The following is a 17,676-nucleotide window of genomic DNA, read 5'->3' as shown; positions in this document are numbered from 1 at the left end:
TTTAAATATAAAAACTAGTTGTCTTTCATATTTTATGGAGGAACAAGAATTTTATCGCAAAATTCTACATATTATGAAGCCTGAAGATATTATTCAAAGAAGATTAACAGTCATGGTTTCACAAAAAATTTTACGTTTCACTAAACATTTTAAAAGTTTAGTTCCCATATTTACAGCATGAATTAGTTCCATAAAGTTACACCACAGAATATATAAAGTTACACCACAGATCGACGGAGAGTCAAAGTCATCTATAGGCGCTACGTAGGCTGTGAAAGAGCGAACACCCAAAACAGCCATTGATACTGATATGGACACATCCAGACAATATTTACGCACTTTTACGCCACCATTTAACACATCGCTGAGTCTCCGGTAGAGGATACGTTTGCGTTACACATTTTCCAAGAACAGGAAGACGGCGATCGATGTTATTTCAAGGCAACGATTTAACCCCACATATTCTCTGATTGCGATAACGAAGTCACAACAGGCATCATAATAGGATTGATAAGATTGAAAAGAGACCAGTGGTAGGAACTGTAAACATACAAAGCCAGACAAATTTCGCAGCAGAGGAAGCGGTGAGAAAAAGAACGAGAAAGGATAAGAAATTGTAGGAGAGGTGAGGAAACTTCCTAGGAGATGAATATGAATGAAAGAAGCCAGCACAGTCGAAGGTAATAAGTAAATTTTGCCAGGCTGGGTTAGATATAAATCTACCTAAACCACTGTGCCGGTACAATACCTGTAATAACAATTACGTTAAATAACTGAATATGCTGCTCGGGTATAGTTACTAGCGACTGCAACAATGCGGATGTGAACCACTGCCTATTGCCTAAGCCACCTTTCCCTTAATTTAAACCTTCTCTTCTCTTTATGAGCCCTCTCAATACTTTTCCCCTATGCTCTTCTTGCACGTAATGACTGGCGATCTAAAACCAAGCGATTCGTAAATTACACATTTACTGTAAGAAGTTCCTTTTCAGCTTGCAAAACTGAGTTGTAAATAAGGAATTTTATGAAAATTTAAACTTGGCCACGAAAAGATTTGGAGCGCTATCATATAATTCATTCGAGGAAAAAATTTATTAGATGCTACATATGGAGCACGTTTCTCTATGGAAGCCAGGCTTGGACGTTGACAGGTGCAGAGGAGTCAAGACTGAAAGCATTCGAAATGTGGTGGTTCCGATGATTAATATTTATAAATAAAGGTAAAATGGATCGACCGAGAAAGTACTGAGGAAGGGCTAAGAAGGGTGGGTGAAAAGGCAAGTCTTCTAAAAACTATAAGGAGAAGGCAGGGGACTTATTAGGCCACAACATAAAGGCATGATGACCTGATGAAAACAATCTCGGCCTCGGTGGCGGCGGGGTAACGTTCTCGCCTGCCAAACAAGAGGTCGCGGGTTCGAGTCCCGCCTGGTTAGGTTTCCCCGGTCCAGGGCATGGTCGTTTGTGTACGTTAACTTGTTACATTTTTTAAACACCCCGGTGTAAAATGGCCAATAAGATCTGTATCCGGTGGTTTGAGAATAAAATAAAAATAAAAAATCGCAGATGGACAGGTGGAAGGGAAGAAAGACAAGGGACTGCCTCGAATGAGTTACATAGGACAGGCTATATAGAGGATATAAAAGATAAGAAATATGTAACTATGAAAAGGCTAGCGGATAGTATAGCGGAATGTAGAGCTGCGTCAAACCAATCTCATAGGATTGTTGAATTACGATGAAGATGATTATATAAATCGAGATCTGAATCCAGAGATTGTTGCAGCTGAAGACAACTTAGACTGAGAAGAGGAATGACCCCCAATCCGCAAGTAACTGCATGCAATCACATACATGGGGTGCGTTCCGAATCACGCATCATGCGCATCAACGCATGACCTTGATGCAGCCGTTCCGAAATTGCATCAAGGCATTGATGCGCTTATGCTGATGCGTGATTCGGAACGGCTTGATGCGATATGAGCGGGAAGTATTCCCCCGTTCAAAATACCCGCAGGCAGCAGTGCTGGAAGATAGTTCGGGTTAAGCGATAACACAATGATTGATATGCCGAAATTTAATATGCATAGTACTCATGATGACGAACAACGTTTATTGACGCGTATATTAAAACTGAATTATATTCATTACGGTCGTTCGAAAGTTCCAAGCCGTAACTTGCAACTCATATTTACGTAAAATAGTGATAGACTGAGCGAATTGACGGGAATTTGTGCAGCTAACTCGAAAAACGGTCAATAAGGAAGCGTAGTGTACAGTATATCTCAGCCATCATTGAGTTTTGCGGGTCAAATTGTTTTGAAGATAAGATTTTTACGATCAATAGTTCGTAGATTTAGCTGCTAGACATCAATTTATGGCTTTCCGATAAGATATACGACTTGAAAACAATTTTTTTTCATAAAAATCGGGAAGAAATACTTAAAACCTCGATAAAAGTTTCACAAATACTTTTTCATACTGCATGTATAATGCTTAAAAATAAACTCCAAGACATTTTTATTTAAGTATTCTACCGCTTGGTATTAAGGTAGGTTTGCATGGAGCATTCCAAAAGTCCCTCTTGCCCCCATGGACTTCCCTCCTGAATTCTAAACTTCACCCTTTTCATGCTATCTAAAAATCCTATTCTCTCCTTTGTTTACCCAACATTCTATGCCCTAATAGTGAATTCAACATCCACTCCCAGCTCAGTACTTGCCTAATCCATACCTCATGTCTCCTTTGAATGCTATCCAGAAGCTGTCTCTCCTCACTCAACATGTCTCGCACTTTGACCTTCTTTCTTCTCTCAGTCCACTTCACTTTCTCCATACCCACATCTCGAACAACTCCAGTCTCTCCCATTCTCCTCCCTAAGTGCCCATGTTCCCACACTGTGAAGTGCTATATTCCAGATCAAAATGTTACAAATTTATCAACCAATGTACTGTCTGTAAGCAAGCTAGTTAAAAAGACACAGCTGTCTTGTGTAATGAATCTAGGTACAGCTTATTTGATGCCAGATCTTTGGAAGTAATAGGAGTGATTTAGCCACTAGTTTTGAAGGAAATGGCATATGTTGTCAAGATTTGAAAAAATATAATTCAGAAAGTAAATGTAATGCAACTTGTTATGTAGGATTGACTGTCAAAGCAGTAGAGGACTGTTTACTAAGTCAGTGGCACAAGAGTAGCAGACTTGTGACAGAGTAACATGCAGGTTATAATGTGGTTGACAGTGGTGTGGATTGTCCCCCTAATAATAAATTTCAGCCTTGTATAGCATATGTTGATGGCAAGTTAGCAAAGAAATGATTCGAGATAAGCGCTAGAATGGAAGCTGTATGTAATAAATTAAGTCTGATTCTCTCAGAATTGTGTGGTCTGATGGTATTATAGGTGAAAATATATTTATACTATTTATGTAAAATATACATATAAATTCAGGGGTAAGGAAAGAAAGGGATAGGAACATGGAATAGAAAAAGGACGAGGACAATGTATGCTTACCTTCACTGATGACTGCACAAGAAAGGTTTTTGTTTTCTTTATTAAAATTAAGAAGTCTCATTTAGTCCTACAATGCTATACAATTTTTAAGGCAAGCATGGAGAATGAGACAGGGAACAATATGAAATGCCTGCATACAGATTATGGGGGTGAATATATGGGTCAGGCATAACAGGGGAGGTTAAGGGCATGTGCACTAAAATATTTAACTATAAAATCTTATAATCTTCAAGCAGAAATGATTAGCTGAGCCAATAGAAAGCTAGGTACAAACTCTCTGGCATCAATTTACTAAAATATTATTGGGTTGAAGCTTGTTGAGAAGCTGTATATCTCGAAACAGTACCATCCAAAGCAGGAGGGAATGCATTACCTGAGGAGAGATGGTTTGAATGAAAATTTAATCGAAGACATCTAAAAGTATTTGGATGTATTTTCTATGCTTATGTGGCTAAAGAGCAATGAAAGATGCTGGATGCCAAATGCAAAAAGTATTAGCAATTGTGAGGAGTCAAAAATGGTATTTTTTGACTGACCCTGATATTGCGGGAAGATTCATCGAAGCATGTGATGTAGTATCCTTTGTAAATATGTTTGGGGAGCTCAAACCAGTCCAAATATCTCTTGGTAACTCTTTAATTCTACCTAGGCTCTTAGGGGGATAAGGGATAATTAGTTACTAGCCTCAACCTGACAGTGGAGAGAATGGCAGTGCTGAACTCACAAAGGTAGTGAGGGGAATATCAAGTAATGAAGACTCCATCCCTGAATCAAGTTGTGAGGGTAATGACAAAGTTCCAACTAATGTAGACAGTAGTTTTGAGAGTAATCTAGAAAATGAGTCAGTGTTTGGAAGCGAGGGAGGAGAAGCAGAAGAGACGTTTTCTTTAAAAAATGGAGTGGCTCGAAAACTACCAGATCACATAATCTCCTTGTCATCTACTAACTTGACCTGCAATCAACCTTTGTCTCATAAAAGCAGGTTTGAATGTAGCTCCTGCAGTGACCCAAAAACTTATCCTGATGTTCCATTTCTAGTTTTGATTGGTTGTCTTATGTATGCAATGATTTTTACAAGGCCAGATCGTGTCTTTGCAGTGTCAAAGTTAAGACGGTTTATTGATGATTTTACAATGCAATACTGGGCATATGCAAAGAGTATATTAAGATATTTGATGGGAATTATAAATTATCTTATGTCTTATTCTTAGTCAGGAACATTTCTGGAGGGATACAAAAATGCTGACTTTGCCATTGACAAAATAGATTGAGTGTCCTGTACTGGATACATGACAAGTTAGTTAATGGAGCAGTGGCTTGGGAAAACAAAAAGCAGTGCTGTGCAGTGGCTATGTATACAATAGAAGGCGAGTATGTAAGTTAGGCAACTGGAGCAAAAAATGGTATTGTACTCTCCAGAATTGTAAAAGAAATCATTGGAAAGAACTGCATTAAAAACTTGGTACTGGTGTGGTGCATGGAAGGCCAAAGAACAGAGGTTGGACATCATTTTGTTAAAAACTCTGTTGCCAAAGGAAAAAATAATTGCTGATTACATGTCAACAAAATATGGTGGCAAATGTGCTTCCAAATGGGCTTAACAATGGCAAGCATTTGAACTGCATTAATGAATAGAATTTTGTAGCTGATGGAAGCAACTAGTTGAAGGGAGGTTGTTGTGCTTGTCACCTAGTTGCAAAGTTAAGAAATAAATAGCTACAACATGTTAAAATAGTTCTTGGAGTGTAGGTCAATGTCTCATTTTTCAACATAGGTACATATTTTACTGTTCCGAGTCCATAAAAAAGCCTTAATTACAATAAAATTAAGTACATTTTGTGGATTGGATAGTTGGGAATTGTCCATTTACTTAAAGTGGCATTCATCAAATAGAATTTAGCATTTCCTTCTGATCTTACAAAATTTTATATGGTGTAATTATGACTTAAAGTTGAACGTAAACATTGAAAACCGGTAATCACTATAGTTATGGCGATTTCCGATTTTCAATGTTTTTGTTTACTTTTCAATGTTTGATATCATATGATGCAGCTTCTTAAGACGAATACCCAAGTTCAACTGAGAACCATTTTGGAAACCCATTACTTTTGATAACATTGATAGAAGTGTGCCTTTACTTGGATAGCATTTAGGAGGACACTGAAAGTAAGTTGGCCGCGTCATCAATGCGTCGATTAAAGAGTATTTGGAGCCAATTTATAAACTAACTGCAGTGCTGCAATACGTATTTATCCGGGCTTACCAAATCACACGCTATGAACAAAATAATTGCACTGAATATATAAACACACTGAATACTCAATCAACTCGATGGGGTTCTTCAAGCACACATCACTGCAGTGTACATGTAAATCAAGCACACATCCATGATCCTTGCATAAATAAATTAATTGATGATGTTATTTATCACGGCATCACTACCCTGAATGTCCCTTTACTTGTGGTACCATAACGTGAACTAATCTCTGTAGCAGGGGAAAATAATTTTAGTACTTACCGAAGAAATTCACTTGCAATGAATGTATAGTTTCGCACATTAAATAGCTAATAAACGTTTGGCAAAATGGCAATAATTTGCAACATATATGCCTTCAAATGATAGACCAGTGAGATTATGCAAAGCGTAAGCAATTGTAATATTCCGACGAACAAAGTCTTATATTGTTATTTTGAAGATACTATTATACTATAAACCACAGTCTCTGTGCTATGAACACTCCCTGATGTAGCTTTTCAACTTATCTTTTCACAATATAACGTTAAAGTGTCGAAAATTTCCACAAGTTAGTGTACAGAAGCAACATTACGGTTAAAACTACCACAGCAGCATATCAATGTGTGAAATTATAGATCGTATTTTGCATTTTTACCACTAATGAAATTAATAACGGCTGTAAACAAGTTACATACACGCACACTTCAACGCAACGAATATACATTTTCCCATTTTCAATTTTATATGGACTAATTATTTCAAAAACTAATATCTATAACTCCTTAAACTCTTTCCTACGATAGTAGAAGCAAAATACAGTCGTGTAAACACCCTATGCAAACACAAAACACCAGTCACATTTTTAAAGGTTGCGCCCATTTTCGCCTTCGCATCAACTGCATCAAGAATTTCTGATGCGAGCCGATGCGAGTTGATGCTTCCGAAACCTCGAAATATGCTCGATGCAGGGCCGCATCAATGCGCATCAATGCTTGATTCGGAACGGCCTGATGCGCATCGATGCACATGATGCGTGATTCGGAACGCACCCATGGTCGACTAGGATCTGAATTTCCCGCGATGATACTGATGAATCATCAGCAAGGAAATGAATTTAAAAAAAATGAAAAGATAGGAAACAGTTTGGACGGCCTTGTTCAGTTGCAATATAACCCAATCACCTTTGCCCTTACTCCCGAATAACTTCCCAACCACACGACGCTTCTGCCGTTTTTTATTTGATATGCTCGTCCTGGGTCATTCAAAACATAATCTGCGTTTGTTTACGCAAAAAATCGGGCAGACTCACTCAAAAGACGATGATGGAGAGACAAAACCAGCTGACCGAAATATTCACCCACAAACCTAAGTTAAAAAAGGTTGATATTTTTCTATTGGTGTACGCACCATCCACATCCTCAGAGCCCTCTAAGAACTTTTTCTCTACTAATAATCCTCTCCTCAACATTTACACCAACAACTTCCTCGTTCCCTTCCCTCATCGTCCGTAAATTTCGCAATAACACCCCTGATGAATAACACCCAAAAGGGAATTCTAAGTTAAGAGGATGGTTACTGACCCACTTGAATGGTCGTCTTTTGACTAGTTTTGACCATGAAATTATAATCTTGAAATTTTATGGGTACATTCAGTATTTCCCTATTTCACATTTGGAAGTTCACATTCGTAAGTAATTGGAAATTATTCTATCAGTTTTTCTTCGATTTAAATTGAGATGAGAGCAAATTCTGACGAGGATCTACTGTATCCCATACAACCTAAACCTTTTAAGATGATAACTAACTTTATAAATATTGGAATTGCGAAATATAAAGATAAAATGAAGGAAGAAAACCAATCCATCCTTTGAAGGAAGAAAACCAATCTGTGAGCAAAAAGACGCTGTTCATTTTATAAGTTCAAGAGATTCAACCGTTATATGGTGGATGTTCGAGATATTCAAATAAAAGATGGTAGCACTCTTCCATAATGCTGCGAAAAATTGCTACCATCTTTTATTTAAATATCTCGAACATATAAAATGAACAGCGTCTTTTTGGTAAAGAGTTCTCGGGATCGCCACCGGGTCAGGAACTCCATATCTGCCAACGTTTCGATGTCCGACTCGGTCATCGTCCTCAGGGCTGTGAATGTCGAGTGACGGCTCATTAATTTGCGCGCCGCAAGGCGCGTTCATAGCCGTACCGGTAAACCATGTTTACCACAACCAGCCAGATTACAGTAGAATATTTCTTTTGCGCATTTGTTTGTGTTGTTTGAGTTCGTGAGTGTTTGCGTTAACAGAAGCTTACATACTAAACAGATGGCTTAATTAAATAACAGAATTTTTTTTACATAGATAAAGAGCAACTTTGTTTAAGACAATAATTATTTTTATTTTTTATTTGGACTTTGTTTTGTATTTGACTTGCTTATATACAGTCACTCTGGTGGTCAGGTGACTTCTGATTGGCTGTCGTCAGCGGCATGCTCTGATTGGTGGTTTTGCCTAGCCTTTTGTATAGTCTTGAGCACAGGTTTCCAGGTGCTGCTTAGAGCATATCCGGAGTCTCTATTGATGGTATTCTTAGACAGTCTAATTTCAATAGACTCTTTAATGAGTCGATCCCAAAAGCCATTGGATCGGCAGAGCATCTTGGTGTCGTCAAACTTAACAGTATTTTTGCATTCCATCCAATGCTCTGCGATGGCTGACTTTTCGGGCTGTCCTAGGCGGAGGTGGCGCTTATGTTCTTTGAGCCGCGTGTCTATAGTGCGGCCCTTCTCACCGATGTATATTTTCCCGCACCCACATGGCACTTGGTAAACGCCAGGTGTCTTCAATCCTACCGGATCTTTTGCTTTGACGAGCATGTCCCGGATCTTTTTTGGTGGTTTGTGGATGGCCTGGCCCTACTCAAGAGTCTTAACAGCGTCTTTTTGCTCACAGATTGGTTTTCTTCCTTCAAAGGATGGTGACAAAAACAATAATAATAAATGAACTGTTTACAAATAACAGATATTACTAATACTTCCAGCTAAAAACTAGTACTACGTCAGCAAAAATACAAAATACTATCGAACGAAAGGGTGTGACGCGTCGCCCTGACAATGGCCGATCGAACCCCTTGTTGCTAGGAGACTTCTGGCGTTCTAGGAACCATCGGGCGGTATCGCCATGAGAGACGCCTTCCTTTTGAGTTTCGACATGGCCTACGAGGTACCAATGCCGATGAGGTCTCCGTCAGCTTAACGTCCTTGAGAGTTTTTGGCGTGGCGGCGACCCCGTCCATACCTTCGCGGAACCTGCCTTCCCCTCAGCCAAAATCCATCGAGGAGGAGCGAAGAGCTCTTTCTCATTCAGAGCAACCTCCCCTCCAACACATGACAAAGCCACCTTTGCTCAACCTCTCACGAGACGGGCGTGCAAAGTGATACGAGCCATCTCGTCCCTAACTGGCAAGCTAACATCAGGGCGGCCACTCAACTATCATCCTGAAACTCCTCGACTTTCCCAGCCTTTCCAACCCACTTTTCATCTCCATCTACATATAACGCACCTACAGAGGTATTTGGCAGGGGGGTGAACCATCACCAACATGCATCAGAGGATTAAAATTTACTTTCACGAACATACGCTGCGCAACATGTACCGTAAATATGACACATTTACTATGACAATATCTACATCCTACTTATGAAGGCAATCCACCTATGAAGGTAGAACATGCAAAACATGCTGATTGAAATACTAGGAAAATTTTGCAATAACCCAGACAAAATGCGGGATATGTTTCTCAACAGCCGCGTTAACGGCGATTCATTGTTGTGAATTGCTATGGCAATTTCTGTCAGTTTCAATGCCGCAACAATTGCCCTGGCAATAAAAGGGAATATGAGATTATCAGTAGTGAACGGCATACCTGTCCTCATATCCTGTGCGGTACTTTGGAGTGCGTTTGCCATTTCTAATGGACCGTAAGTGGGCAAACATATGGCAATATGAACCTTCATTAATTCACCATTCAAATTGAACAACGTTAATAACGTAGTGAACTGCACAGCGGCAAAAAACCAAAGGATTGTGGTTCGATTCCCGGTTACGGGGGAATTATTTCTATAACATTTCACGCGAACGTAAACATTAAATTAATAGTATATCCTTGGATCCTCGCGATATGAAGAGGAATTAGTCCATAATGGAATAAATATGCGCAATTTCATGCAAAAATAATTACTACTTCTACCCATGTTTCATTTTTTCTACACCCTGACGATGACGTAGAAATGTCGGAGGCCGGGTTGAAATAAAAGTTATTTTTGTGGACAGCTGCACTTCATGATTACAAAGAAATACGATAAAATGCAAAAACTATCCACTAAAGAGTTTATCTTGTGGAATTGTTCAATAATGAAGGAAAAAAACTATTATTTGGCTCTAATTAGACATTAATAAAACCTGGGCCTGTGCACGTTTCATTTAACAGTGGAATAATATTATAATAGTCTTTTTCTAAAATCGTCATGATGCTAAAATGTATTTTCCGGAATATTCATCTTTAATGGAGATAAAATGCGATTAGGTGAAGTCAAACAATAGCATTAAATTAAAATTATGAATTACAAACGAGCACATAAATTCATGACCGAAACGGCTTAAAACTGAGTGATTTAATTATTAAAGCTATGGAGTATCATTCGAATGGTACAAATACGATATTGAAATACCAAAGATATATGTAAGATTGTGAGGAAACACCTCCACATGACTGTAACAACAAATATGATTTTTCCTCATATTTTTGTAGTTTTTCCTAACATTCTATGACTTTCGACACACAATGACTTTCCTATTAAAACTGGAAAGAACAAAAAAAAACAGTATGCAATGTGCTGTCTCAAAACGCCGTACACAGGACACGGAAATTTTCGGAGCAAGTCCGGGCCTTAACAAGTGTTCCTCTGGCCTGTGTCACACAGTAGAAAACCGGAAGCTGATCATCAACTCATCAAAAGAACATAAACTTTTAACGAGAAAAATGCCGGTCCATACAGGGACTGCAGGCTTACCAGTTTAGACAAAACCGAGAATCCCAATTCTCTACGGTGTTTGACAATTTCAAACGCAGTCGATCGTTGTTACGCAGCAATTAATTATTGAATTTTCATTTAAAAAAGTGATTAAATTTTATAAAATTGAGTATTTTTAGCAATAAATGCAATGAGATAATTGTGATTTCATAGCTATTTAAAATTTAACAGAAACGTTATGAATTACGACAATCGTTATACGAGGACGCAATAGTAGCATCCGTCCTAAACTCTAACTCAAATGCAATATGATACACAACGCGAAGGAAGCAAAGAAAACGTGTAGTTTTATTCCGTTAACTCAACCAAAGCCTAATTCATTTTTTCCAATGGCAAGCATTGTTTGCAAACTTTCTCCGAATGACGATTAACGGGTTCAAGCTTCGGTCACGCTGATAACTCCCTCATGCAGATAAAAAACAAACATGGGTAATGGGAGCGAACTTTCCCCCTTCGGATGTATACCCTATAGGGGAATAAATACATACTATATCGAAATTGTACCGTGTGAACACCCTAAATAGCGAAAATAAGCGAAAGTATGCCCAAGAAATAGACCGTTCTAATTTCGCGAATCGATACCAGCATTTGTCCAGCCACGTGTACTTTCACGGTTAAAGACATTGTGAAAACACTGTTTACGAACGGTGAACCTGTCGCGTTCGGGAACTTTGAGCAAGCCGAAAGGTGCAAATTTTCACACCCTTTTCCGATATCGACGCCAAATTTTCCTGTGCGCGTTACGAAAGCAAAGATTCTGGGCTCACGGTCTTACATCATCGCACGAGTAACGAGTTAACGCGCTGATGACAAAAAGAAATAAGAATTGACGGACGAGGGCGACAGAACCGAGACGAGGCTCCTGATGAAGGCGAGATATTGCGTTTTCCGCGGGAAAATTTGCTCCACGAAAGACATGAAACGTGCTCATCGGGTAAACACTAGACGCGTTACCAAGGAAAAATATTGGTCGCACCATCTGAACTTAGGAATGGTTGAGGTTTATCTGTATCATGGAGACAAGGAAACGTTCGGTGTCGCTAAATCTTGATGAGACGTAAGACTAAATCCGACTAAATGTTAAAATTTTTATAAATTGCGCCACAGTAAACACAAAGGCATAAACTCAGTCCACAAATAAAAGAAGGGACGTGCACATTAGATGATATTTGTAGGGCTAGTTCCGCTATTTTTATGGTAATAGAGGTTGAGCTCGGTGATATTTATAATTGCGGCAATCAAAATTACATAATTGGCATTATATCATCATTGAATTCAAGTCACTATAATTGAATCACCTTACCGTATAAAAAATGATAACAATTATTCAAAAAAATACCTCATGCCGAGCATGTGTTGACACGCTTCCGTGACCAAGTATCTAACCTGGGTTGTTGCGGCCACAACGCAAAGTAGTAACCACTATACGATCACGGCTGTTTCAAGACTTATGAAAGCAAGTCTTCTCAAAATGACTGAACAGTAATTCTCCCAGAACAACAGTTTAACAAGTTCCCATCCTTCAGTGCAGACACTATCGACAGTTCATTTTATTTTTTAGCACAATTATTTGATCTTGAAATAAAAAGCTAGAAACTTATTTAGCTCAATACGATATCGCCGTCATGAAAGTTCACTTCAGCAATTCCATTCTCACTACGATTTCAAATACTTTTGACGTCTCTTCCAAACAAATTTGCAAAAGATCAGTTATTGTTTTGAACACGTTGGCCACATTAATACAGTCTTGAGCCATAGCACAGTTTCAGACACCGAAGCCGCAAAAGGTGTTTCTAAGTCTTTATGAGCGGGGAAATCGCCAAAATAGATGGCAACATAAAAGCCAAAGATTTTTTCGCACAGGCATACTACACCAACACACAACTGAACATACCGAACTTTTAAAAACGCTGCGATCATTAACAACGAATCAATTATTATAAAATTATTAAATTGAATTGATATCAAAAATTATGAAAAAAAAACTTTGAAACTTACTCTTTTCATTGGTATAAAGCTACTTATTTTGGAATTTTACTGGAATGAATACGAATTTTTGGAAGTGGGTCCTTAATATAGAATTACCCTGCATTATGTCTTCGTACCGGGCGAGATTATTTTGGTGAGAATTGTGCGAAACATAAACACAGAACATGTGATCGTACAACTTAACCCGGTAACGCCTGAATTAAAAATTTCATCCTAACTTTTTCGTAATATTCAATTTTCAAATCTGATTGATTAGATGCAACTTTAATAATTATAGCACTAACAGTACAGTCTAGTACAATGTGGTACCGCTACGCCCTTAAGGGGTCAAAAATCGAAATTAAATAGGCATTAGTAAGTTCATATTTTAATGCCAGAAACGTTAAAAAAATTCTATTTTGCACAATAAATTATCAAAATTACTCAAAAATGTCAAATCTTGTTTAAAAAAGCAAACTTTTCCGTAAAACGTAATTATGAATATGCTTATTAGTTTAAAACTCTCAAAATCCCGAACAAATTACAATAAATAACAAAAAAAGTTCGTTTAGTATTGCACTACCAGCTGGTACCATATGGTACCGCTAGACGTTAACGGGTTAAGTTTAGAACGGAAGGTATATGCTTACAAAAGTAATGGGCAAACAGTGTATCCATAAATTTCTAGATCCAAAAACTAAAAATATCCTCTTGCCGTGCCAGTATTGACACATTACCGTGACCAGCATTCGAAACAATGATCCTCTCCGGTTTAGAATTCAAACTTACTTGCAGCGACGCTGGTTCAGGGAAATGAAACGTTCATTACGTATCACGAGTCTGTAAATTATGAGTATGCCTTCGTGCCGTGCGATATTTCTTTTGTAAGGATTGGACAAATTAAATTTTTAACGGAATATTTTACAGAACTGTATTGAACGGAACGCTATAAGCTTACAAAAGTAGGGTAATGGCTTGTAGGCAGTGCGTCCATAAATTTCCAGCTCCAAAAACTAAAAATTATACCTCTTGCCGTGCCAGTGATGACACACTGCCGTGACCAGGATTCGAACCTGGGTTGTTGCGGCCACAACGCAAAGTACTAACCACTATACGATCACGGCTGTTTCGAGGCTTGTGGAAATAGCATTCCAAAGAAATACAAAACCTCCACGCCCAGTAATGAAGCGAGGTGAAGCAGATAATGTGCTGGGCCTTTCACCCGCCATCTCCGAGCGGATAAATTAAAAATAAAATAAAATTCAAAAGAGGAATTATGTCTCCGTACTGGGCGAGACTATTTTGGTACGAAATGTACGAGACATACACCTACAACATGTGATCGTACAACTTAAGTTTAGAACGGAAGGTATATGCTTACAAAAGTACTGAGAAAACATTGTATCCATAAATTCCCAGCTACAAAAACTAAAAAAAAAACACCTCTTGCCGTGCCAGTGATGACACACTGCCGTGACCAGGATTCGAACCTGGGTTGTTGCGGCCACAACGCAAAGTACTAACCACTATACGATCACGGCTGTTTCGAGGCCTTTAAAGAATACCTTCCAAACGAATAGAAACGCTCCACGCCCAGTCAGCGAAGCGAGGTGAAGCAGATAATGTGCTGGGCCGTTCACCCGCCACCTCTCCCAGCGGATACCAGGTAGCCCAAGAGGGTCCGGCTAGCCAATGGCTGGTAGCCTACGACACCGTACATTGGTACATGCAAATTTTCGGTATTTCACATTATTTTGCATCGCAAATTATTTTCTACTACACCCAAATTACTAACCACTGTGTGACCCTTATTGCGAAGCTTGAAATATTTCATTTGCGAGAGGAATACATATACTTGAATGTGCTTAGCATGACTTCGCCTAGTGAAAGCCATACAGGGGATATCTGACTGAACCAACATCTCCGATTCCCGGGCACAGATTCTTAGTGAAATTTAAATTTGAAAATCGTCGATATATCATGTAAATGGAAATTAACAGACTTCATATAATATTTTAAAAATATCTTTGGGAATGGAACTGGAGCTTGAAATGATTTGAGGTGATGACAGATACAGTAGGCATACATTCGAACTTCTTAAAGCCAACTAGGGTACAGAACGAACAATCTATCTTAGTCGTTGTGGGATCTCTCGAACGGCATTCATATTAGCCCAGTAACCCAGTCCATGTATTTGTAAAAAGTGTAAGTAACTGAATAAGAAAGTCGAAGAAAACTCTGAACGCTCCAGGGAAAACGGATTATCAGATATTTGGAAATGAAAAAATTTAGCAAAAATAACTACAGAATTTGAGCATAATCTTCGTAATATTGATAGAAACTTAAAATGGGGTATAACAGTGAGAAAATGAAGGAGAACATACGTGTTGTGGGTATGTGAAGTGAATGAGCACCATAATGATACAGTAGCTGTCTCGAGCGATAGAATTACCGGATACCTATTCAATTACCGCCCAAAATATACCCAACATCCGCAAGAGAGCCATCACTCACGTTGCCGGATGATATGAGAGAAACACCGCAAATCGCTGTAAAGCGTCTTCCTCCAGAGAAAAGGCCATAATTTACCCCATTACGCACCCTCCCCATCACGACCAAGGATAATACCTTGGAGACTACCTGGGACAAAAAAGGCCCTGATAAAAGACTATGATTTTCTTACCATTCATCCAGCCCCCCTGTCTAGCGGGCTGGCACAACTTCGAGAGCGGAGGCAAACACACGTAACGGAAGTATATATTACTAGACACCAAAAAAGAAAATAAGCCACAACTTAAAATAAAAAGATATCAAGACCGTAAAAACGAAAAGCAGACGATACCAAATAAACTAATGGGAAACTAAAATAGACGATGGTCCGGAACTGAGTGAAGCGATAGGATTAATAGTATCAATTATGACTTACCTAAATATTTTGATATTTTTCGACGATAATACTTGGATTCCAAATCCTTTTCAGTTCTATGAAAACCTTTGGATAATGCCCTCATACGCTTGCATAAGGGTAATAATGGTTGATTTCTAAAAGGTTAAAATTTGTCCAGACACAAGGATTTTTGTAAAAATAATTTATTTATACGAGTAAAAAAACTTATAGATCAAAACTCATTTACAGCTATGAAGACGGCACTGAATAGAGGTTAGAAGTTTATTCTACAAAATACCCGTAATTTGAACAGTAATTAAAGCGAAAGCAGTTTCCAGTAAGTTTGCAAAATCAATAAATAAAAAAACAATAGCTACACTTGCACAATTTTTGGCAGTAAAAATTAAACAAGAAAATAGTATTTCAAACGATGAAATTTTAATGCATGAATTTTCTGACCAAATTAAAAAAAAAACTGCAATGTATAACTATCCTACTTTTCGTCGAACATAACTATGTATTTCACACTGTGACTTATACGTCGTGACAGATTACCTTGGGAAACGTTTTCCCAAAAAACAAATTAGCATTTTGGATACAAAAATTTCAAAATTTCCTGTTTTCACGATAGCCAAGAATTATCCTTTCAGAGGATATCTCTGCCACGGCTCAACCTTGGAAATGCTCCACAGAAATTCCGGTTCCCACAAGGAAACTATAAGCGTATCCGTTGACTATTTTGGTCAAACGCCGAAGTAGGAGGACGCAGATTTACGACAGGTGAGGCGAAATACATTTACAGGGAAGGAACAGGAAATAAAAAAGGTGCCCAAATTCCAGGGCATCCTACCTGAAAAAAAAAACAAGATGGCACACACAAAAACGCTCACTGATTAAGGTAAAGTGACAATGACTATAGGAGTATCAGGACTAAAATGAAAATCAAACAGTTACTGTCCATCAAAGTAATTTGCAAACGTACTCGAACTCGAGGACCCAAGAAGTCAAGGGGTACAAGCAAAATTTTTATAATATTAGAGATAGGTGCATATAATGGTTGGTACACAATATTGTTGTGGCAAAGGAATAGAAGTGAATAACTGAACCTGAGTATCTGAGCCGTTTCTCAAACCTGCTTTCCAAAATGAAACGCAGTTTTCGGTAATTTCACGGGATATTTTGATAAATAAACTAAAAATTAATTAAACGGTCAATTAGGTCTATTAAAAGCTCTCTTTAAGCAATCTCACGATAAAAAAATGCTACAAAAATGATTTCTGAGAGGCCAACAGACCACATATTATGGACCACAGGTTGAAGACATAAGGATGGAGTACATTTAAAAAACGTAAGGGACAATAAAGTAGGGTGCTTAAGGCAGGGGGCTGACCATGTCACGAGTCAACAATTACGCGGATAGGATAATGAAGCGGAGGAGGAATTGATAAGGAGAGCCCCTAAGAAGGATACAGGGAAGAGGAGCCATAGGAAAGAAAATGATTTCGCAAGACTGGCCTAGAGTGTGGGACTGTAAGAAATGAACGGCTGAAGTTGTTCTCTAGGATACATAATCCTGGAAACATAGTTTCGCTAAGCGCATTGCTGAGTTCGTAAAATGTTCTCGGGAACGCCACCGGGTCAGGAACTGCATAACTGCCTATGTTTCGATGGCCGAGTCAGACATCTTAACGTCGGGAGCTATGCAGTTCCCGACTCAGTAGCGATCCCGAGAACATTTTATGAAGTCTATTCGCCGGGAAAGAACTAAATCTTTCCGCATTGCTGAGTGTTTGGGCACCATCCTGGCGCCCCCAGTGGCTAAAAAGGTTAACTGCCCACTTCTATAGGCGCGCAAATCTGGCCCCGAGTGCTTCAATGAATCTGAGCAAATTTAAAACAGCCGATCCACCTGCATCACTGAGGGCATCTCGGACCGAAATACATCTCTGTTAGCATAACCGTTCATAAAACATACCCTCAAG

The 17,676-nt window shown here is 38.7% G+C and overlaps 1 protein-coding gene and 2 non-coding genes across 3 annotated transcripts in view; all 3 read right to left on the bottom strand.

Moving 5' to 3' along the window:
• LOC124161183 (isocitrate dehydrogenase [NADP] cytoplasmic-like) overlaps nucleotides 1-17,676 on the bottom strand; it is a 74,945-nt gene that overhangs the window by 41,999 nt on the left and 15,270 nt on the right. The gene's annotated exons all lie outside the window — the stretch shown is intronic.
• Trnah-gug lies at nucleotides 13,860-13,931 on the bottom strand. Its single transcript has one exon. It is a non-coding gene; the product is annotated as a tRNA-His (tRNA).
• On the bottom strand, nucleotides 14,277-14,348 carry Trnah-gug. The gene has a single exon. It is a non-coding gene; the product is annotated as a tRNA-His (tRNA).

The sequence above is a fragment of the Ischnura elegans genome, chromosome 6 (assembly GCF_921293095.1).
Source record: "Ischnura elegans chromosome 6, ioIscEleg1.1, whole genome shotgun sequence".
In the NCBI taxonomy this organism is placed as follows: domain Eukaryota; kingdom Metazoa; phylum Arthropoda; class Insecta; order Odonata; family Coenagrionidae; genus Ischnura; species Ischnura elegans.
Note: the sequence above shows the minus strand (reverse complement) of the source record. Positions and strands in the feature narration are given on the sequence as shown.